At 44.7% G+C, this 24126-nt stretch overlaps 1 protein-coding gene across 2 annotated transcripts in view; it reads right to left on the bottom strand.

Moving 5' to 3' along the window:
- Positions 1-24036, bottom strand: part of VIPR2 (vasoactive intestinal peptide receptor 2) — an 85120-nt gene extending 61084 nt beyond the window's left edge. The window contains exon 1 of one of the 2 annotated variants that reach the window (XM_088799756.1): positions 23848-24036. The gene's annotated coding sequence lies outside the window, so the exon portion shown is untranslated. The remainder of the gene's footprint in view (positions 1-23847) is intronic. The other variant, XM_088799757.1, reaches the window with a different exon arrangement.
- Between the last annotated feature and the right edge of the window lie 90 nt (positions 24037-24126).

Raw genomic sequence — 24126 nt, 5'->3', positions numbered from 1 at the left:
TTGGAAAAATAAAAAGTCCTGGAAGTGCACACTGTTCCCCAATAAAGTCCTGTTCCCCTTCCCCAATCAAATCATTAAAAAAAAAAAAAAAAAGAGAGAGAGAGAGATGTCGGTCCTGGGCAAGATGCTTTCTCTGGACTCTTAGTGAGACCTTTGAACTTCCTCCTGTTCTCTTTCTATTGCGATCATCACAACTTCTGTGATCTGCGGCGGGCTTCTCATTGTGGACTAAGATCTCAAGTCATCTCCCAGTCACATGTCCCACACCACCCGGAAGTTGCAATATGAGGCACACGTGGTGCCGCCTTCATGTTGCCGGCCTGGGCAACCTTCCCTTCAACGTCTGGACACGTTTCCGCTCCTGACTGAAGCACCAGAGGGGCTCATGCTTAGGAGCTATTTCCCACATTCTTTAAACTCCACTGCGTACCTCACAAAGTACCTGTGCCTACGTGACCTTGTGTCACCCTCACTGAGTGACTGCACTGTGGGCCCACGTGGCTGAGGGTTCTCATACAAAAAGAGACGAGACTAGACCAGAGCCCCCACTCTCAGAAGACTTGAGTTGGTGAGATAGTCACCTCAGCCCAAAACGGAGGGAGTCACGGGATTAATCGGTGGAGAAGCTACGAATTTCCACAGCATCACGTTTTCAGATTTCCAGTGAGAAAAAGGAAGTGGTATCTCACCCTAAAACCTCCCTCTGTCTGTGTCTCTGCCCCTCTCTTTCTTGGTCTCTCGGTGTCTCTCTTTGTCCCTATTGCACACACACACTCCCTCACCACAGCCGCCGTTACTGTGGGCTGCAGACTGATGAGTACTACCTCCCCCACACAGGTGTGGGCACCAGCATTCAGACGGCGGGCGAGCCATGGAGGTGCACCTGGCAGCCCCACGTGGACCACCATACCCCATCGTTCTGTCTTGCTGTCTGCTCTGTTGTGGTGAACAATGGTGACAAGGCTGTGATGTCCTGGGATTGGCTTGCCAATTACATTTGCCTCAACCTCTCCCTTTAAGAGCCTCCGTGGCCTCTAAAATCATAAATAGTTCAAAGCGTGACGCGCCATAGGTGATCCATAGGGATACAGAACAAAGGAAAGGCAATCTGTTGGTTACCTGGGATAGGAAGCAAAAATCTCAGGGCAACAGACAAGTTCGCTTTGCCCATAATGAGGTCATCAGCCACCGTCTCTGTGTGACCCGCCTACAGGGCAGGGCAACCTGGTTGTCACTGATCATGTGCTCTCATCTTTCTGCCCTGGCTCTCTGAGGACCCCAGGGCGCCTTACCTCACCCCCAGCTCAGGATGTGTTCAATACCCATTTTCCTTTCTATCTCTGTACCTCCCCTGCATGTGGGGTCTCTGACTCTGTCTTGTGTGTGGCGTTCCCATGTAGATGTACGTGGTCTGACAATTAAGTTCACAAACTTGTTGTTAACCATTTTTGATATCAGAGGGATTATTGATTATGAATTTGTACCAACTAGACAAACAGTTAACCATGTTTACTATCTGGAAGTGCTGAAAAGGCTGTACAAAAAGGACGACCTGAAGTTTTGGCTAACAGTTTATAGGTCTTGCATCACGACAATGCACCAGGTCACACGGCACTGTGTGTGAGGGAGTTTTGAGCCACTAAACAAATAACTGTATTGGAACACCCTCCCTACTCACCTGATTTGGCCCCCAATGACTTCTTTCTTTACCCGAAGATAAAGGAAATATTGAAAGGAAGACATTCTGATGACATTCAGGACATCAAGGGTAACATGATGAAAGCTCTGATGGCCATTCTAGAAAAAAGAGTTCCAAATTGCTTTGAAGGGTGGATTAGGTGCTGGCGTTGGTGCATAGCTTCCCAAGGGGAGTACTTCGAAGGTGACCGTAGTGATACTCAGCAATGAGGCATGTAGCACTTTTTGTAGGATGGGTCCACAAACTTAATTGTCCGACCTCATATGTATTAAAATGGGTTATTTTCTCTTGCTAATCTGTCTCATGTCTATTTGATTATTAGAGCAGCCAGAAGAACCCGGAGGGTAGAGGAAAGTTAATCGCAGAGTTGGTGCTGTGAGCAGAACACACATTCTAGCTGGAACCCAGACTTCGCCTCCAGGCTGCTGGACACCAGGAGATCCTGGGGCATCTAACACTGGCCTACTTAAGGTAAAGATTCTTACCACATCAGCCCCCACCCCCGCCCCCCCCACACACAGACACACACAGATGTCTGTTGTAGGGTGTGGTGGAAGCCAAACTGGTGAGAATCTTTTTCTCTCTCTACATTCAGATTGGAAGGAGAAAATATCTGTGACTCATTTCTTGGGCTAGTGGCTCTTTGTGATTTAGTATGAGTGCTCGTGGGTCTCACATTTCTCAGTCTCCGTCTGGTTTCTGTCCTTTCATCCTCCTATATGTCCTGAAAGCTTTGTCTTATGATCAATGAGAATATTTTCTCTCTGGCCTCTGATCCAGGGGGTGTAATTGACAAGGTGCACCTTGCTGAGTATCCGGTCATGACAAGCTCTCAAGAGAGCTTTCAGTATCTCTCCCATTCCTCCCAGAGATGGTCTGTTATCTCCCCCAGCTGGAGGAGGCTCATGCATCTATCTGGTGGGCAGCCAAGATAGATTGTTGGTCCAAGGTCAGGAAATGTGAAAGCTCAAAAATACGGCCAGACAGAAACATGGGTGAAAGTCTGCGTATGTGGCTAAGGTCCTATCAAACTGCTGCGACCCTAAGGGAATGATAACGTAAAACTACAGTGGCAATTATGAGGAATATTCCTATTAGATGATTTAAAAGTGCACTTGGAAAGCATACGCTACCAAATCAAATAACGAAAGCAATACGTATTTTAAAATATTAATAAAGGCAAAACAGAAAGGAGAGTCAGTTACATGACTTGTCCTCGCAGGGTGGAAATCCTTAGATATTTTACGTGAATTGAGCTAGGTGGAAAGGACATTGATGGTGTTACGACCAAAGTTTCAGAACAGCACTACCGAAAGCTGAATGGACCAAACTGACCCCTGATGGTCCCCCCAAAATGAAGGGCCTCAAACAAGTCACCTGTATTGTGCCCCAGTGTTAAGAAACTTAAAACACTGGAAGGAAGCGATTACTATGAGAAATCTGACCAGCCATCCCTTGGGGCGGCAGTCAGGATGGTTCAGTCCAGTAAAGATTGATCACAGGGCAGGGTCCCTTGGGCTGACTTCTTTGCTGAGGAGCCAGAGAATTTTGACTCGAGAGCACGTAAAATGGTCAGAAAAGAGAAATTTCCAGGTTTGCTTGATATTGCAGTTCTTGACTAGAGGACCAAAACCCATCGGTGTAGCCCTGACTCGGGCTATGACTATGTTAAAAAATATATAGACATGGAAGTTTTGGCATGATGATGGAATTTGGAATGTTGAAACAGGCTTTATTTGCATCTCTTTGACCTGATTGTATTGTGAAAATAGACCTCGTGTCTCAGTGGGGAAACGGGAAATGAAAACTGTCAGTGTTTTATTTTTGTTATCAGAGGGAAAGACTCTAGAAGTTATCATTTTAGTGCCCTCTTTGGTCTAAGGGATTAGTAACATTAGAAATATTTACTGTGTCCCATCTGAAATCTGACAAGCTATTGAGTGCATTCATTAACCTATTGATAAGAAATTGGGCAAATGGAAACAGATTTTTTCAAAGTGTGATAGGAATTTAAACAAAAGTCTCAGCACCTCCCCCACGCCCACCTGGCGAGTAGATCAGAAATACTAACACAGGCCACAACTGCTCAGGCCAGCGGAGCAAAGGAAGGAAAAAAAGAGGATAAAAGGTATATTTACTAACACAACGCCTTTGCATAGTCCCGCTCCCCAGACTCCTTAAACACTGTCCGAGGCAAATAAAAACCACGACACAATGACCTCAGCTGTGGACTGGAAGACTCCAAGCAGGAGCCTGGAAACCCACCTGCCCTCCACACTGCATAATATACTGTTGCTTTCTTGGTTGCCCAACAGAAACATACCTGCCAGGTATACTGAGCTTTTCCTAATTACCAGCAAATCGCCTATTCCTACAATGAAATCTAGAAGTACATCCCACCCCTTTTGCAAAATGTTACGTATGCCATGTGTTGTTTCACCATCTGTGGAACATTCATGCTGCTGTGAATTCCTTCTGCACATGAATTAAAATTCCTGTAGGGTTTAGTAGGGGTTGGATGTGATGAGACCTATTTCTGTCTTCTGAGTTTAAATTGGTGGTGACGACTATTTGTGAAGTTAGGTTCTCGGCATACGGAGGGGTGGGTTTTCTCTATTGAGTCTCTGCTCTTATAGATGTTGGGTTTTTGTTTTTTTGGTGTCTGTCTGTGTGTTGCATGCGATTTGCCCTAAGGAACTACCACGGGGACAGAACACAGGCACAGGCCCCCGTAACTCCGTTGCTGTAGCCGGCCCCACAGGCTGGGGAGTTAAGCGGTTCTCTCCAGACCGGCTTCTGCGGAGACAAACTTTGCTTTGGTTCCCTGTCTAGAAACCGCATGAGATTTTTCCTTCCATCTCGTTTTGTGTCCCGGGAGCACGGCTCTATGACCAGGAACATAATCTTCTCTGGTCTCTGCCATCGGCAAACTGCAGTTTCCACGGTGCACCTGGTGGCCAGTGGGATAGACTGGGGTTCCCAGTGCGCCTCTGCCTGGCCACACCAGCTCCCAGGGGAGTGTGTCAGGAGCGGCCCCAGCTCACAGGAAGACTTTGTCGTCTTAACCTTCGTCACCGTTAGTGCTGGACAGATCCCAGTGCAGTCGCGCAGGGGGCCACGGAGGAGCAGGATCGTGGCTAGAGCACCTCACGTTCTGTGGGAGACCCGAGACACTAAGTCAGGGTGCGGCCCAACACCCTGACTGCCTGGGTGATGAGATCTGTGCTGTCTCTGTCTTTGTGACCCTTCGGCTCTGGGAGGTCTGCGTCCCTGGTCCTGTGTGTGTGGAGGCTTCTGACTTCCTGCCTGAGGTGCGAAGAGGCTGATGGGTGTGACTTGCTGCTGAGACCTCGCTGTGCACGTTCAGAAGATGAAGTTTTGGAACGGGAAACCGCTAATTTGGAAACTGTTATAGAGATATCATGACAATCATTGTGTCTTTGGGAAAGCTTCTTATGTGTTCTCTACAATTACTGCTAATTGCATTAATTTTTGACGAGTGTGTGAAACAGGTTTGTATTTGTGTGGTAAGATGTTTTTTATGTTTGGGTGATATTACTAGTTTGTAATATTTGATGGGACTGAAGAAATTCAATACTTAATATAATTTAAGAAATAAAATAGAAACTGACCAAATGCTTTTCAGGATTATGATAATTTGAAATATTTGATATTAAAAGTGGTGAGCTTAGTTTCATTACAATCATGTTTTGGAAAGTTATTCACATAAAATATATTTGTTTTAGGTGGGTTTACAATATTAAGTGTGGGTCTTATGTTACATAACCTGTCAAGAAGAGAGCTTGGGCAATTATTGACTGAAATCTCAATAAGTTTTAACTAATAAATACAATAGGTACAAATAAAAGGTTTTAAGTAAACTTCAGTGATAATTATATTGTACGTATACATTGAAAAGGTTCTAGGTGTCTTTAGTAATTTGAAACTGTAAAGTTTCATTATCTCATTTATCTGATGAATATTCATTGAATGTCTAGACCATTTCCAAATAAGTGGAAATAGTGAAACACTAATTACTAAACATAGATTTATCAACGTTTTGCCATTTATTTTATAGGTACTTAATATATTTGGGTGTATTACTAAACATATCTTTTATCACATTAAAATTCCTTTATGTGCTATGAGGAAATATATTTCTAGAAATTATTCATTACAGTCATAACTATCTAAAGAACTCTGGTTTAACTGCACAATTTCTTACTTAGTTTTTACTAAAGATTAAGATGGACGTTTAACTGTTCATACCTCTCTGCTATTGTGAATGGAGCTGCTGCGGTTTCAGGTATCAGCTTTTAACACCTGGCTTAGTTTTGGGGGGTATATTTCTAGAAGGGGATTTGTTGAACCACAGAGGAATGTTTTGCAGGGTGGAAATTTCAAAGTATTGCATGCACAAGTCACACCATTTTACATTTTCACAAGGAATGTTTAAGGGTCCTAATTTCTCTACATCATGGTGCCTTTTGTTAGTTTTACTTTTCTTGATTACAACTGTTATGTGTGAGGGGGTATCACACTGGTTATAATTTGCGTTCCCATCTGTGTGAGGGGGTCACACTGGTTATAATTTGCGTTCTCATCTGTGTGAGGGGGTCACACTGGTTATAATTTGCATTCCCATCTGTGTGAGGGGATCACACTGGTTATAATTTGCATTCCCATCTGTGTGAGTGGATCCCACTGGTTATAATTTGCGTTCCCATCTGTGTGAGGCGATCACACTGGTTATAATTTGCGTTCCCATCTGTGTGAGGGGATCACACTGGTTATAATTTGCGTTCCCATCATGACTGAGGATGCTGAACATGTTAGTGTGCTTTGTACGTCTTCTCTGGAGAAGCGTCTATTCCAGTCCATTTAAAATTTTAGTTTTCTTTTTGTGGATGAGTTTTATAAGTTCTTTGACCTGAATAACAGACTCTTAGTAGAGATATAATTTGCAACTATTTCCTCCCATTTATGGGCTGTCCTTTCACTTTCTGGATAGTGTCTTTTGATGCACATAAGTTTTTAATTTTGAGGAAGCCCAATTCATCTTTTTGTAGTTGCTTCTATGTGGTGTCATATCTAAGTCCGAGGTCATGAAAGTGGTCAGGAAATGCCCTTCTCTGCTGCCATCTCGTGTGCGTCATGGGCATAACACCTGAGCGGAGGTCACTAGGAAATCCTCTTCTCTCTCCAAAAGTTTCCGAGCCAATGAAACACGAGTCAGACTCAGTGCCCCAGGTGCAGTCATCTGTGCCCTGGGAGCTGCCCACTGGAGTGTGGAGTCCTCGCGGTGAAACACGGCACAGGGCTTGGCACACCTGAATTAACTGCCTCTCGCCTGGCTCTTACCTATGCTGCCTTAGGCCACCCTCCCGTCTTTCCTCCCGACCTTCCCCAGGGCCGTTTTCGAACTAACAGTGTGCACAGAGAGCCTCTGTAAGTCGCCATATCTGGGGGAGTGGGGTGCAAACCAAAGATTTATTTTGCATGTAAAACAGGCAGCCCAGGAGGTCAACCACAAAAGGAGGCCAGCTCTGAGAGCTGAAAGCTTGGGTATGGAAAGACCACAGGGAGGCCTGCAGGGGCCAGACTGCAGCCACCAGGGAGAGCTGGGGAGACAGGCTGTGGTGGGATCCCAGGCACTGGCCTGTGTGCTGGGACTGAAGGGGCCTTGAGGCCGCCACACCTGGTGCAGCATTTGCAGGGGGAGCTGAACACCAGGCTCCTCTGGCATCTTTGCTGGAACAGCCGACCCCCTGCACAGCTGTGGTAGCTGGACCTGTCCTCAGCTTTCCCTGGCATAAGGGTTCTTGTCCAAGGCTGGGTCCACCCTCAGGTGCAGAGGGCTGGCCTGGTGTGGGAACTCCAGTCCTGGGGAGCCTAAAGGCTTAGGTGGAAGACCTGGGAACACAAGAGTCCGCCAAGGACACCCCAAGAGATCCCAAACCCATAGGTCACGCACACAGTCAGCAACCTTGGGCTGGCAGCAGCTCAGCACCCCACACCCCTCATTGTTTGTCTATTTCTGTCCCTGTCTGACCTTCTCCTTCAGTCTCTGTCAACATCTGTCTTTGTCTGACTAGGTTCAAGATATTCATAAAACATGCTTGACGATGAGAAAACATTCAGCCTAAGAGAAAGGCTATAAAGAGTTCATTTGTGCCAAACCAATACCGATTGCTGGGAAGCAAAATCTCAATGGACTGAAAATAATGCTCTACAAAATGGCAGTTTGCAGCTTATTTTATACATAGAATCAAAGGAGGAGGGTTACATGAAATCCATTGGTGGTCGATTAATGGGGTGGGAGTAAGCAAGGCAGGGAAATCTCTGTGATTGAAGTGAATTGGGGAGACAGGTACTTCTTCCACACAGGTGGGTACAGGATACTTAATAGTTCACTTTTCACAGCACATAGAGCTGGTCGTCCGGATAAGAATAACAATGAGGGGTCTACAGCTTCCTGCTCTGGTGGTGGGGGCGGGGAAGGGAGGGATTACTGACCTTCCAAAGGGTGTGTTATCTTAGATGCAAAAAGACTACAGTCAGGTTCGCTTAAGGTAAAGACTGACCTTTGCCAAAGCGGATGTGACTTCCCACCATGGCCCACCCTAGTTATGAATTCTTATGTTCACACCCTCCTATGTGGTTATTTTCAGTCTCCTGAGCTTGTCAGGTTTAACCTGTGGCCCCTTTTCCGTCCTCATGCTCTTGTCGTCACCCTGCAGTGACCCAAGAGACCTTACTTCATCCCTAGCTCAGGATGTCTTACCTACCCCTGTTCCCTTTCTGTCTCCCTACGTCTCCTGCACGTGGGGTCCCTGACTCTCCTTTGTGCAGGGTTCCCATATGTATGTATTAAATCTGCTCATTTCCTCTTGCTAATCTGTTCCATGTCTATTTGATTATTACAGCAGTCAGAAGCCGGGGGTAGAGGAAAGTCTTCCTCCCCCACATAAGCATGTAATCAGTTATTTAATAAAAGGTGAAATTTGGGAGTGTGTGTACATCACTGGGTCCTGAAATATAAGATTCGACATTTAACTAAACTAAGTTATTCTCAGGACTGAGTGATTAGATCAATGAAATATGTAACAATCTACAAATTTACCTCTGGCTGTGAAACTTTTATTCAAGTTTCAAAGGTGGGAATGCGGAGGACCAAAAGTTTTGCCCTGGGGCAAATTGACTTTAATCTGGTTCTTAGGAAACAAAAGACTCATAAAGAACCTTTGACCCTCCCGCTTTCCTGCCTAAGAGATTCAGATGGTTAGACCAGGTTTAGGGAGGGAACCGTGGCATAAACTCCTTAGCACAAGGCGGGAAGACGCCCAGTGGAGCCTGCTGACCACCCTTCCCCCATGTCCCATTATTTTGTGGGTTGCCTAACAACTATTTACCTTCTGTGAGTGTGCCACTCTTCCTAAATTACCTGCAAAGCACCCAATCTTACCTCACTGTCCTAGGAATTTTCACGTGTATATGAATTCCCCGTGCGCATATGTTAAAAATCTATTTTATCTTAGTCTGATTCTGTTAATTTTATGATCAGCTCAGCTAGAAGAAGTTATAGGCAGAGAGAACAGGGCCAAGGGGAGAGGGGGGAGGAAAGGAAGGAAGATGTGAGGGGAAACACAGAAAGGAGAGGAGATAAGATCATTTCTAAGAAAGGGTGCAGCTACAGCTAATTGTAATGGATTTTAATACTATTAGCATTGCTGGCAGGGAAAAATCTCCACCCTCTATGTCACCAGGACAGTTCCTACGAGGGAATCCCTCCTTTGCTGGGAGGGAGTGGTCAGCAGAGACGCACCCTGGGAACATACTGGAAACGCCCTGGGCTCACCTGTGACTCCATCCCTGAATGTTTCGCGCCCTTTTCCAAGTACAATCCTAAATTTTCTTTGTTCCAGCAGTCTGTCTTACTCCTGGGCTTGTCCCCTCTTGCATTTTGTGGATATATTTTCTTTTAATACTTCCTTGGCCTGCTTGCCCTTGTTCATGAGGCGTTGTTACAACCGACATCCTGGAATGCCCTCCTGTGATGACTCTGACCTGCTCTCCGATAACACACTTACTAGGTTAGAGCGAAAGAAATAATTTTTAAAGCCCCCACAGTGTTGGGGAGCCTGCGATGAGAATTACTGGCCGGGGCACTGCTGTCTCCTGGAAACCGCTGCTGCTGAGAGCTCGGGGACGTCTGCGGCAGAGGTAGGCGGTGTTTTTGTTCACCCTGCCCGCCTTCCTGGTCTATTTCTGTGGGGTTGGGGAGAATCTAGAAGGGCCTCATGTCCTTTTCCTCTCTTCCACATGTAGGTTGGCTTCACAAAAATGTTTGTGAGGCTAGTTTCTCGGGAGTAGCAACTCACAGGTTTTCTTTATTGAATCTCTCCTCCCAGAGGTGGTCATTTTTTGTGTCTATGTCTCTTGTGTCATTTGTTGTAACAAGGAAATACCACAGGGACCGAAAGCCTTTGGCTTTCTTGTTTAAGCTGTGAAAAGGCTTATCAGTTTGAGTAGCTATTAAAATCCTATCTTCAGTGGTCAGACTATGGGTCCTTTGAATTGGAAAAACTTCTAAATTGCAAAATGTGTCAGAGAACTCTCATGACAAACAGCTGTTTGACTGGACCCTAGAGAAAGACCCCATTTTCAGTACAAATGAATACAAGGAAATTCAACTATATTTGTAATGTTTTCAATGAGTATTTTAGCTTCTTGGGTCATATCAGATGCTAATATCGATATTAGGTTTAAAAAAGGCAGAAGGAAAAATCAAGAGATGTGGAAATGTTAAAAACCTTTCTGGAGATTTAAGATTTAGAGAACGGTTATGTTGAAACAGGTTTTAAAGGATTTAATAACCAATCAGAAACTTGACAAAAAATGGAAGCTGATTTCTCAGTCTGATAGAAATGAGAAAGTCTCAGCATCTGCCCCCGGCCCTCTGCTGAGTAGATCTGAAATGTAAACACAGCCCACAACTGCCCCAGGCCTGCTGAGCTAAATAAAATGAAAACTTCAAAAGGGGCACTTTTAACAATACAAGCCTCCCTTGTCCTGCCCGGCTCCCATTTTCCTGCCTCCTTAAAATCTGTGAAGCAAAAATAAAACCCCGAGCACAATCCCCTTATCAAGAGACAGGAAGACTCCATGCAGGAGCCTCACAAAACTTTACCTGCCACGTGTGTTCAGCTTTTCCTTAATTACCTGTGAATCTCCCATTTTTCATCTAACATCTAAGAGCCCACTCCCACCCTTGTCTAAAATGTCATATTTACCTGATTTCTCCTCGCTGTATTTGGAAATTTCATGGTTATGTGAATTCTAGGTGTGCATGTGTTACAATTCCTGGTCTCTGTCTGTGGGGTTGGGTAGAAGTTAGAAGGGGTGCGAGGCTTTTCTCTCTTTTATGAATTTAGATCGTCAGAAAAAAAATATCTGTGAACTTATTGCCTAGAGACTCTAGGGTTTTTATTCTTTCCTCCCACAGATGTTCACTTTTTCCTGTGTCTGTGTCTTACATGTCGTTTGTCCTAAGAAGGAACCACCACGGGGACGGAACACAGGCACAGGCTCCTATACGCCTGTCATTGGAGCCAGCCCCACAGGCTGGGGAGTTAAGTGGTTCTCTCCAGACTGGTGTTTGCGGACTTGAGGTTTTTCTTTTCCTTCTCGTTCTGTGTCCCGGGAGCTTGGCTGTGTGACCAAGGAAGCTAATCCTCTCTGGTCCCCACCATCGGCCAGGTGCACTTACTCCACTGAGCCTGGTGGCCAGTGGGAGAAGCTGGGGTTCCCAGTGCGCCTCTGCCTGGCTGTGCCAGCTCCCAGGGGAGTGTGTCCTGAGGGGCCTCTGCCCATAAGGGGCATCTGTTCCCCCAGCCTTCCTTACCCGTTAGTGCTGGACAGATCCCGGTCCAGTAGCATCTGCTGGGGACCACGATTTAGTGGGTTTGGGGCTGGAGGTGCCTCACATTTTGTGGGAGACCTGAGAGACACCCTGTCCACTCCACCATCCCTACTGCCTGTGTGACGAAGGTCTGTGCTTTCTCTCATTGTCTTTGTTTACCATCTGCTCTGGGGGGGCTGCATTCACTGCACTCCGTATAGAGGGGCCTCTGGCTTCCTGGCCTGACCCTGAAAAACTTTTTGTATAAAACTAGAAACTTTTGGTATAAAGCTAAAAGCTTTCTCACATCACACCTTTTGGTCAAGTACTTCAACTGAGAAGACAGGTAGGGAGTGATTGAAATATGAAACACCACAAAAGAAGTCTGAATACTCAGAATCTTTGCTTATGTGTTAAAGTATCTGATAGTACGTAGATAACAAAATATTGCTATTAAGTCTCTTTGCCATTTATTTCATTTGTATAGTAACCATATTGAGGAAAATCTACAATTATTGGATTGTAACTTATATAAGTTACACTTAGAAAACTAATATTTCTAGTGTTTAAATTTCGGTGATAGAGTATTTTTAAGAGTGTCTTCTGTGGGTGCCTGGTTAGGTTAGCTCACTTGGTTAGAGTGTAGGGCTGAGAACACCAAGGTGGCCTGTTCAATCCCCACATGGGCCACCGTGAGCTGCACGCTCCTTAAAAAAAGAAATAAAAGAAAAAGAAAAAATAGAAAAAAAATGTGTTTCTGTGTTTTATAAAATAAAGCTGTAAATGACAATGATAAATAAGTTAGATGTGTATGTTAAAAAAAAATCACCTGACTTAGATCGATGGGTTTATTTCTGGGCTCTCAATACCCTTCCATTGATCTCTATGTATATCTCTATGCAAGTGTCACTATGTTTTCCTTACTGTGGCTGTGTACTAAGAATTACGTTTGGGAAGGGTGAGCCTCAACTTGATTTGGTTTTTGAAGATTGTTATGGTTCTTTGGCCTTCCTGGAAATTCCTATGAATATTAGGATCAGCTTTTGCATTTTCCACCAAAGGCCTTGGGTCCTTTTCACAGGAATGACACTGAATCCGTACACCGCGTCTGTTCTGTTGCCTCTGAACAATTTCCATCACCAGGGGCTGGCTGCACGTTTATTTAGCTAGTTTTCTTTAATTTTAATTTCTTTCGGCAAACAAAGACATTCTGTTCTGTAATTTTCAGTGTAGAAGTCTTGCACTTTGATTAAAAGTATTCCTAAGTATTTTATCAATGTTCATGTTATTTAAAATGGACTAGTTTTCTTAAACTCCTTTTGAGATTATTTCTTGCTAGTGTATACAAATAAAACAGATTTCTGTGTATTGATATTGTGTCATTTAACTATGATACGGAACATTATCACATCTCTATAAGGGATATAGATCTTTATATTCTGTTTTTGTGACATACTTCTGATTTGACTGGTTAGGGGCTACTAGTGCCCTACCGGGGCTAGGGTGGGGGCTGAGGTGGAGTTTAGTGCTGACTTAGGGGTGAAGGTTAAGATTATGGGTATAGTTTGGTTATGGTTTATGTGTATTGTTTATGGCTACATGTGTGTTATATGGTTTATGGGATTGATTATGGATTACGTTTATGGTTCATGGCTATGTGTGCTTGGTTATAGTTTATGGTTATAGTTATGGTTTACGGATATGGTTCCTAGTTTTTGGTTTCTGGAGATAGTTTAGTATCATGGTGAGGGTTTAGGTTATGGTTTATAGTGATGGTTATAGTGATGTTTATGGTTGTAAGGTTTCACAGTTTACGTTAAGGTTTAGATTTAGGCTTTGGGCCTAAATTTAGGTTTATATTTAGGCTTAGGGCCTAAACCTAGATTTAGGTTTAGTGTTTAGGTTTTAAAGGTTAGGTTTTAGGTTTGGGGCTAGGGTTAGGGCTCAGTGGTGTGGAATCTGTTGCTTTCCTGACCCAGCATCTGTTCTCTGGCCCCAAGTCCAGCACCTCAGCTTCCAGGGAGCTCCTCTCAGTAGCTTCCGGTCCTACCTGACATATCAGAATTGAGGCCCCTGGATGGGGAAGATGAGGACACAGGGTGGGGACCGATATCAGGGGAACTTCCAAGCTGGTCTTTCACCATTCCTTCCCTGTCCCCGGAGAGTGAACTCCAGAGCAATGTGACAAGAATAAGCAGGAGGAAGAGGTCCTGGGTGGCTAATTGGTTATTATTTGCCTTATTTTAGGGTCCATTTTGTTAATGGCAATCATCCATTTCGATGCAATAGGTTTATTTTATTTTAGTTTTACTTCCTCCTCTCCTTCCAGAATTGTTACACTCAGCGAACAAATTCTGATGTGTTATTGTTCACCAAAGTCTGTATTTTATTCATGTTCCTGCGCTCAGGCCCGGTCTCAGTGCTGGCACTTCTAGCTGTTAAAGCTGACACCAGACAGGTTAATGCTGACAGCTGGGGTACCTGGTGAGTGAATTGGGGTGTTATGATAGGAAATGAGACCAGGAGAAGAACATGAGGCCTGATAAAGTCTCAACACTGTGCTGATAATAGAGACTTTACTCTCTAGCCCAAGTGAAGCTGTTGGTAGTTGTAGGCAAAGGAAATGACAGGATCAGATCCTTAACTTAGAAAGATGTAGCTGGTCACAGTGTGGAGGTTGCACTGGACGAGAGAGGGATGGGAAGCAGGGAGACCAGTGAGAAGAGCTGTGAGAGGCGCTCTGGCCTGAGCTGAGACAAGGGCCCTGAATTTGGAGATGAGCGGGGGTGAGAAGAGCAAGGAGGGGCTGTGGTGAGCGCTGCCCTGAGCGTGAAGCTGGCACAGATGGCAGAGTCAGCACTCAGGGGCTGTGGCTGTGTGGACACCAACAGGAGAGCTCATTCTGCCACAAGGAGACTATTTGCTAAACTCTTGATCCTTCCAGCCCATAGAGGTAGAGAAAAGACTGAGAAGGGAAGAGGGAGGGGAGTGAGGGCCCATCACGTGTGGGGCAGGAGCCGACCTGCCTCACCTCACTGATCTCACAGCCACCTGAGAGGGAGCGGTTATCCCCACCTGACAGGTGAGGAGACGGACCTTCCGTGTCTTTGTTTGAAGTCACACAGCTTGTACTTGGAGGAGATGGAAGCCAGCTCTGCACCTGTGTGAGGCTCAGGCACCCTCCATAATGAAAGTGTCAGCCCAGACTCCATTCTGAGCAGCCTTGAAGCTCCTGTCAGTTGTGACCTCAGAGGAAGGGAACATGGGGGAGAAGCAGAGCCGTGCCCTGGGCTGAGGAAGAAGAGATTTTAAAAGGCCCGAGCTCAGGCATCTCATACCTGTGGGGGAGTCGTCATCACAGGGATCTGGTGCTGCTTCTCCTCCTGGGAAGGGCTAGGCCACCACCTCCCTCCCCACCTGTCTCCATCGCCAGCTGCCTGCCCTGGTTCCACCCCAAAACCTGCCTGGGTGAGTGCATGGCAAGGTGGACCATTAGGTCATGTGCAGATGTTCTTCAATAGAATGACCATGACTCCACCCAACGCTGCAAGACTATTTGGATCACTTTTTGTTTGTCCAGGATCCCATGTATGCAAGCTCTACTGGCCCATGTGGGCCCATTTCGGTCCCGGTTTTGGACTCAGAACTGTGTTAGAATCACTCTCCCGTTTAATTACCTGTGCATGGAGATATTAATTGTTTCTGCCTTTTCTGTAAAATGGGACCAGTAGGTGAGCTGAGGCCTGTGAAGGGCCTGTAACTGGGTTTATCTAAAAGAGAATGTAGTCCCGGGGCCTGGATTCTCATTTGAAGGGCGGTGGGCAGGGAAATGCTCTCTGCTGCCATCTCGTGTGCATATGGGGAATAACACTGGGTTGCAGGTAACCATGACAAGTTATTCTCTGCTGCCATCTCGTGTGCATATGGGGAATAACACTGGGTTGCAGGTAACCATGAAAAGTTATTCTCTGCTGCCATCTCGTGTGCATATGGGGAATAACACCTGGTTGCAGGTGACCATGAAAAGTTATTCTCTGCTGCCATCTGGTGTGCATTTTGGGAGTAACACCTGAGTGGAGGTCAACATAAGCTCTTCTTTCCAAAGGCTTCTGAGCCAATGTGTCACAGCCAGGGCTGTGCCCTGGAAGCTGCCCACTGGAATGTGTGGTCCTGGAGGTGAAACCCGGTGCACGGTTTGGCACACCTGAAGTAACTACCTTCTCACCTGGCTCTTACCTATGCTGCCTTATGTCACTCTCCCCTCTTACCTCCCGACCTTCCCGAAAGCCATTTTAAAATTAAAACCCTGCTTAGAGAGCCTCTGTAAGACACCACATCTTGGGGAAGTGCGGTGCAAACTAAACATTTAATTTGTACGTAAAAGAGGCAGCCCAGGAGGACCAGACCAAAAGGTCTGAGAGCCGAAAGCCTGGGCACAGAAAGACCACGGTGAGGCCTGCAGGGGCCAGACTGCAGCCCCCAGGGAGAGCTGGGTGGCAGGCTGTGGTGGGATCCCAGGCTCTGGCCTGGGCGCTGGGGCTGAAGGGGCCTTGGGGCCTCCACTCCTGGTGCAGCATTTGCAGGGGGAGCTGAACACCAAGCTCTTGGGGCAGCTTTGCTGGAAGAGCCATTGCCCTGCACAGCTGTGGTAGCTGGAACTGTCGGTGGATTGGGGTAGAGTCCCTCAGCTTTTCCCTGCCATAAGGTGTCTTCTCCAAGGGTGGGTCCACCCTGAGGTCCAGAGTGCTGGCCTGGTGTGGATACTCCAGTCCTTGGGGATCTACGGGCTTATATGGAAGACCTGGGAAAACAGTGCAGAGCCAGCCAAGGACACCCCGAGGGATCCCAAACACATAGCCCACACACACAGTCAGTAACCTTGGGCTGGTGGCAGCTCAGCACCCCACACCCTACATTCTTTGTCTATTTCTGTCCCTGTCTGACCTCCTTCAGTCTCTGTCAACATCTGTCTGACTAGGTTCAAGAAATTCAAGAAACATCTATTCTTGTCATCACTCTGCAGTGACCCTTTCAAGCCCCCAAGGGACCTTACTTCATCCCTAGCTTGAGCATGTCTTAGCTCCCTACCTCTCCTTTATGTGGGGTCTCTGACTCTCTCCTGTGTGCAGGCTTCTGATGTGTATGTATTAAATCTGCTTGTTTTCTCTTGGCTAATCACATCTAATTTTTTATTAGAACAGCCAAAAGAACCTTGAGGGTAGAAGACAGTTTGTTCCTTCCCCCCACCCAAGCAAGTCATCAGGTAGTAAATAAAAGGTGAAATTTGGAAATGTATTTACATCACTGCATCACGAAATAAGATCCAACAATTTAACTAAACTAACTTACTCTCAGGATTGAATGATTAGATTAATGAAATATGGAACAATGTACCAATTTAACTTCTGGATGTGAAAGTTTTATTAAAGTTACAAAGGTGGGAATGAAGACAACCAAAGTTTGCCTTTGGGCACGTTGACTTTAAGCTGGTTGTTACGGAACAAAAGACTCAGAAACAGCCTTTGACCCTCCCCCTTTCCTGCCTAAAAGATTCAGATGGAAAGACCTGGTTTAGGGAGGGAACTTTGGCATAAACTCCTTAGCATAAGGAGGGAAGACGCCCAGTGGAGCCTGCTGACCACCCTTCCACCATGTCCCATTATTTTCTGGGGTTCCTAACAACAATTTACCTCCTGAGAGTGTGCCACTCTCCCTAAATTACCTGCCAAGCACCCAATCTGAACTCGCTGCCTTTGGAATTTTTACACGTATGTGAATTCCCCATGCGCATGTGTTAAAATTCTATTTTACGTTAATCTGATTCTATTAATTTTATGATTAGCTGAGGTAGAAAAACTTACTACCATAGGCAGAGAGCACAGGGCCACAGGGAGAGGGGGGAGGAAAGGAAGGAAGATGTGAGAGGAAACAAAGAAAACAGAATACAAGCCTCCCTCTTCCAGCCCGGCTCCTTTTCCGGCCTCCTTAAAGACTGTGAAGCACAAATAAAACCCTGAGCACAATCCCCTTAGCAGTAGACAGGAAGACTCCATGCAGGAGCCTCACAAAACTTTACCTGCCACGTGTGTTCAGCTTTTCCTGAATTACCTGTAAATCTCCCATTTTTACATCTAAAATCTAAGAGTCCACTCCCACCCTTGTCTAAATGTCATATTTACCTGATTTCTCCTCGCTGTATTTGGACATTTCATGGTGATGTGAATTGTAGGTGCGCTTGTATCATAATATCTGGTCTCTGTCTGTGGGGTTGGGTAGAAGTTAGAAGGGGTGTGAGGCTTTTTTCTCTTTTCTGAATTTAGGTCGGCAGAAAAAATTATTTGTGCAGCTAACTTCTTGCACCGAGAAACTCTAGAGTTTTCTATATTCTTTCCTCCCAGAGTTGTTTGTTTTTTCCTGTGTCTGTGTCTTGCATGTCGTTTGTCCTAAGAAGGAACTACCATGGGGACAGAACACAGGCACAGGCTCCCGTAAGCCTGTCGTTGGAGCTGGCCCCACAGGCTGGGGAGTTAAGCGGTTCTGTCAAGACCGGCGTCTGCGGAGACAAACTTTGCTGTGGGTCCCTGTCTAGAAACCGCTTGAGGTTTTTCTTTCCTTCTCCTTCTGTGTCCCGGGAGCTTGGCTTTGTGACCAAGGAAGGTAATCCTCTGGTCCCCACCATCGGCCAGGTGCACTTACTCCATTGGGCCTGGTGGCCAGGGGGAGAAGCTGGGGTTTCTGGTGCGCCTCTGCCTGGCTGTGCCAGCTCCCAGGGGAGTGTGTCCTGAGGGGCCTCTGCCCATAAGGGGCATCTGTCCCCCAGCCTTCCGTACCCCTTAGTGCTGGACACATCCCAGTCTAGTAGCACCTGCTGGGGCCACGATTTAGTGGGTTTGGGGCTGGAGGTGCCTCCCATTTTGTGGGAGACCGGAGACACCCTGTCCACGCCTCCATCCTGACCTCCTGGGTGACGAAGTTCTGTGCTTTCTCTGACTGTCTTTGGGGGTGACCCTTTGGCTCTGGGAGGGCTGCTTCCTCTGTATTCTGTGTGGAGGGGCCTCTGGCTTCCTGGCCAGAGCTGTAAGGAGGCTGGTTGGTGTCTCACTATTTAGTCCCCACTGTCCAGGGACAGACAATGGATCCTGGAATGGGAAAAACTTCTACATTTAAATTGTGTTACAGAGCTCTTGTGACTACTGTCTGTTCTCTTGGTAAACCATCTTGTGCGTTCTCTAAAGTTATTACTAGTTCTGTTAATTTGTGATCCCTGTGTGAAACCAGTTTGTGTGTGGTAAGATGTTTTGTATCTGTGGATGGTGTTACTAGTGTAATATTTGATCGGTTTGAAGAAATTAAATGCTTACATAAATTAAGTAATAAAATACAAACTGACCCAAGTGCTTTTCAGGATCAGATGATGTGGTGAAATATTTGATATTAAAGCTGGTTTTAGTTTGTGTTTATCACATAGTCGTATCTGTGAAAGTCATTAACATAAAATATATATATTTTAACTGGGTTTCTAAAAATAAGTTTGTTATCTGTGTTACAAAATGTGTCCAGAAAATAGCTTCGGTAATAATTGATTTTGACATCTCTAATTTTTAACTAATATGTACGATAGATACAATGAAAATAAAAGATATTTATGTAAACTTTTCAGCGATAATTATATTATACCTAAGCATTGAAAAGGTTTTCTACGTGTCTTTGGTAATTTGAAACTTAACAGTTTTGTTATCTAAATTAATGATGGATATGTATTTAATGTCTGGACTATTCCAAATAGGAGAAAATAATGAAACACTGATTACTGAAGATAGATTTATCAACTTTTTGGGTACTTATTGTAGAGGAACTAAATACATTGGTGTATTAGTAAACATGCCATGTGGTACATTAAAAGTTTTGTGTGTGCTATTGGGATATATGTTTCTAGAAATTATTAATATGTTCATAATTATATCAATCTAAAGAATCCTGGTATAGCTACACAATTATTTACTTAGTTTTCACTGTTGATTAACATGGACATTTGGATTGTTTAGGCCTCTGCTGCTGTGAACAGTGCTGCTGTGGATTCATGTATCAGTGTTTGTTTGAACATCTGTTTTCAATTTTGGGGGGTCTATTTCTAGAAGTGGATTTGTTGTACCACATGGGAATTCTTTTTATGGCTTAGAAATTCCCAACTATAGTGCACTCAGGCCACCATTTTGCATGTTCAGAAGGAATATTTAAGTGTTCTAATTTCTCCACATTGTTGCTGCCATTTGTTTTATTTTTCTTAATTATAGCCATTCTGTTTCATGTGAAAGGGTTTCATATTGTGGTTTTAATTTGTATTTGCATAATGACTTACGATGTTTAACGTTTTAGTGTGCCTGTTGACCATTTTTGTGTCTAATATGAAGAAGGTTCCATTCGGGTCATTTAAAAATTAAATTCCTATTTCCCCAAGTTGCTCACACACTGAAGTGCCGCAAACTTAGAAGAGCATGAACCGGCACAGGAGCCCCTGTGATATTGGGAGGGCGACTCCTCAGCATCTTCACCATTCCCTTTTCTACCAATCATATGTTGAAAAGACTTATTTAGTCATTCAGACATTAAGTAATTTGAGTATACCTATAGACACAATTCTGCTAAGTGTTCTGCAATAAAAGCTTATGTTTGTAGACCTCTCCCCATTTCCCAAAGCCCTTTCTGTATGTACTACTCTGTTTGATTTTTGATTAGGGATTCAATCTCCTTATTTGTTACAGGTCTATTCAGATTTTCTATTTGTTTGTGATTTAGTGTTGCTCGGTGTTGTGTTCCTTGACATTTATCCAAGACCGTTACTACATTTTTAAGAAATTTCACATACATCAAGATTATTTCCCACTGCATAAATATTCTGTGTACACGTGATTGTAAATGGTTGCGTATATGCCATCTCACGTATATGTCGTATTTATAGACTTCCTCCCGTTACATCTAGGTTGACTTCAACTGTTTCTCTGCAATGAATATTCTAACACTGTCCACACATTTAATATCAGTTCCTCAGAGTGCACGCCTAGCTGTAGAGTTTCTGCATAATTGGGTCTGTAAGCATTTTTTCCTGCTCTGACCACGTTTTTCTGAGATGATGCCTGGAAGGAGATTAGACTGAAAGTTTGAATTACCAGTCGAGAAATGAGAACAATGCATGCACACAATTTTCTCAGTATCTTTCTATTCCATTTCCACTATCCAATAACCTATTTGCTCAATAGATGGAAAAATATGAGTATAAATATTAGTCTTGTCTAATAGCAATAAGTCTCAAGTAAAACTTTATTTAAAGAGGTTTCACCATTATTTTTAATATGTTCACTCATGTGAGTTCTAAGTGTCATCATCAGAACAATGAATGACACCAATTCCAGAGGCCTAATGCTGGAGTTCCCTCTCTCAGAACTCCTGCAGTCTCACATGAAGAAGTGACAATTAGAAAAGGAGCCACTCTGGGCTAAGCAACTAAAAAGATTTTTTCCCCCTGTGACTGACAAGAGACCAGGCTGGTGATCAGAGGAGGGGTTGGACTTTGGGCCCAACCAGGCCCCCCCCACCCCATTAGTATCCTTTCGTGGGAAATAATGAGGTCAACCCAGGAGCTTGTTCTCTCTCATATGTAACATACATGAGTTCCCACGAGTTCCAATGAGACTACTGGCTATTCTGGTTTTCAGAAGGCCTGGATTCTAGTCCTTCTCTCCCTGAGTACGGGATTTAATTCACAGAAACTAAGGTCTCACGACCCATGTGGCACAACCCTGCTGCTGGTCTGTGGTCATCAGTGTTTGGTGGTGGCTTGTGTGTGCGACAATCCTTGGTTGAGTTCATTCAGCCACTGCATGTGCAGACGCATCACCAGCCCCTCTGGGCCCACTGGTACCCAAGATGCTTTTCTGGAAGCAAAATCTGACCCAGACCTAAGACAGCCTCCTGCTGCCCCCCCCTACCCCCCGGCTGCTGTGCTGCGTTTTCAGGAGTAGCACTGAGCCCCAACTGTGAGAGGTCAGCATGTCTTGGACTTGGCCTTACTTGGCACAAGTCATATGTGTGGCTTTTGGAAATATTGGCATTTTGGAAATACCTCCCCTTACACTGTTAACATTCCTGGGCTGATTCACCGCCTTGTGAACCCCTGGTTTCCCAGTTGCTTTGGTCACAGTAAAAGCAGCAGTCATTCTGGGCTTCAGGTCAGACCTTTTCCTAATGCACCGAACCTTACTTCCACCATGAGCTGTGCTTTCTGGGTGATACAAAAACGTGAGACACTTAGATAAATGTAACGAAACGAGGATGGTCTGTGAGAAGTATAAAATAAGTAAAGACATAGTCATCTTTTAGCAAAGAGGAAGGGGAGAGGATAGTCCTTGGATAATGAAGACACCGCGCTTGGCACATGGAGATACATCCTAATATGTGGAAGTGGGTAATCAGAGTCTAACATGTGCATGCAAGACCAAAGGAATGAAAATAACCGAGACCACTTTGAAGAACAATAAAAAGTGTTTTGACCTACTACTTGTCTGGGCTCACCGTAATGCTGTAAGAACAAGACAGTGATGTATTGGCCTAGCGTAATTCACCAGGAGTTGGCAAACATCTGTCCTGCTGTCTACTATATTTTCCCCCAATGTGTTATGAAAAATTTCACCCAGACAGAAAAGTTGAGAGAATTTTACAGTGATCACTGATAATCCCAAATTTAAGACATTTGTTGGATTTGCAGCGATTATTTGCATTCTTTCCCTGGATTTGCAAAAGCTATAGTCAGTAAAACTATTGCCACTCATTATGCATCAAGCAAATGGTACTAGAGTTGATTAATCAGTAGCTATGTTATTATTCTTCATGACCACATTCACAGTTTTAAGAAATGTGACATTTCACTTCAGAATGTCCTTAATGGAGCATTAAAAATAATTTTATTCGATCTCAACCTTTGATTACCTGTCTTATAATATCTATGTAACAAATATTCTATAATTTGTATTTAAATTGTCTCCAGAAAGAGCACTTATGTGATCATTAGATTTGGAATCTCAACTTTGCATGAAAGAAAATTCATGCAAAATAAATAACAGCATTTCTTGGCAATATAAAACTGAGCTTCAGATGAAAAATAGAATTTTGGAAAAGTTGTATCTGCCACTGTGAATGTCACAGCTTCCAAGTACTTAAGACTGATGATAGTGATGAATATGATTCGATGTAAAATGAAATGTGTTCACATTCATGAGATCTGCATAGGTCACTGAACCCATAGTTTTTTGAAATAACCAGTGCATAATGTTACAAAATCATGCACGAAAGAACGATTTAAAGTGCAAATCAGACCAACGGATTGTAACATAATACAGCAAAAAAAGATTGCCTGTGTAAAAAAAATAAAGACCCTCGCCCAAGACTGGAATGGGGAGAGCCTGTAGGGGGCGCTCTCACTGCTACATGGAAGGCAAAGCCCTACAGGAAGAGCCCCTTGGTTATCACAGCTCTCCAAATTCCTTCCTGAAAAGAATCTCCCCTTTTCTGCTGGGGACTGGCAGCACGGCTGTCCATGGCTGCATGTCCTGGGTGGGAATTCTCCCTTGTCCCCCAAATAAACCTTTTTTTATGCATCTGCATAATTTGCGTGCAGACATAGTACCTGTAATGCTACTGAAAGTTTTCACGTTTGAAATTAACGGAAAGTAAATTACAATTCTACACAACAATGTCAAAACCAGACCATGACAGCAGAAAGACATGCATTTCATAGAGTCCAAGCCCTATGCATATCCAAGTTCACTCAAGGAGGTGAAGCTGTTCACCCTTGTTGCAATCACCGTGTTATTAAAAGGCAATGTGTGAAGACTACATCAGCAGCCGTTGGGCCTCAGGTGACGTGAGTAACTAGAAATGTGTCAGCAGACACAGCAGGAGTTTCAATGGACTCATCCAGGTAACTCGAGAAAAGACAAAAAATCATAAGCAACACAGTAGAATTGACATAAACCACATACATCAAGGAAGCAAAATGGAGCTTAAAATGAAACCTACACGAATGGCAGTGAAAACAATAAACAGCCGCTCGTAGAACAATGACACTAAACCCCGTCTCGCTTCACATAACAAACACCAGCCCTGGTTCCACACCAGGCCCTGCCTCCACTCTGTCCGCCGGGGCTCAACATCCCCCTTCAGGGACTCAGCGGTACAGCAAGCTCCTCCTTACCTTCTCTTCCCTTGTCCAGTGTTTCTCTGGGAAACACTGAGAGAAGCAGGTACAGAAGGCAGTCGATGCCGTCCCCAGAGCAGCAGTGTCTCCACGGCAAACACCGAGCTAAGCAAAGCTCTCAAAACAAACTGCACCTCCAGTCGCGGGTAAACATCCTGGCGTCTCTCGCTCTCCTGGCTCTCGCATGAATATGGTCCGTGGGTCTCACGCAGGGCTCTTGAGCTCCTATCTCGGGAGATTAAGGTTAGGGATAGGGTGAAAGTTTACGGTTTATGT

The sequence above is a fragment of the Rhinolophus sinicus genome, chromosome 8 (assembly GCF_057876585.1).
Source record: "Rhinolophus sinicus isolate RSI-liver-muscle chromosome 8, RSI-T2T, whole genome shotgun sequence".
Lineage (NCBI taxonomy): Eukaryota > Metazoa > Chordata > Mammalia > Chiroptera > Rhinolophidae > Rhinolophus > Rhinolophus sinicus.
This window is presented reverse-complemented; position numbering and strand designations above follow the sequence as displayed.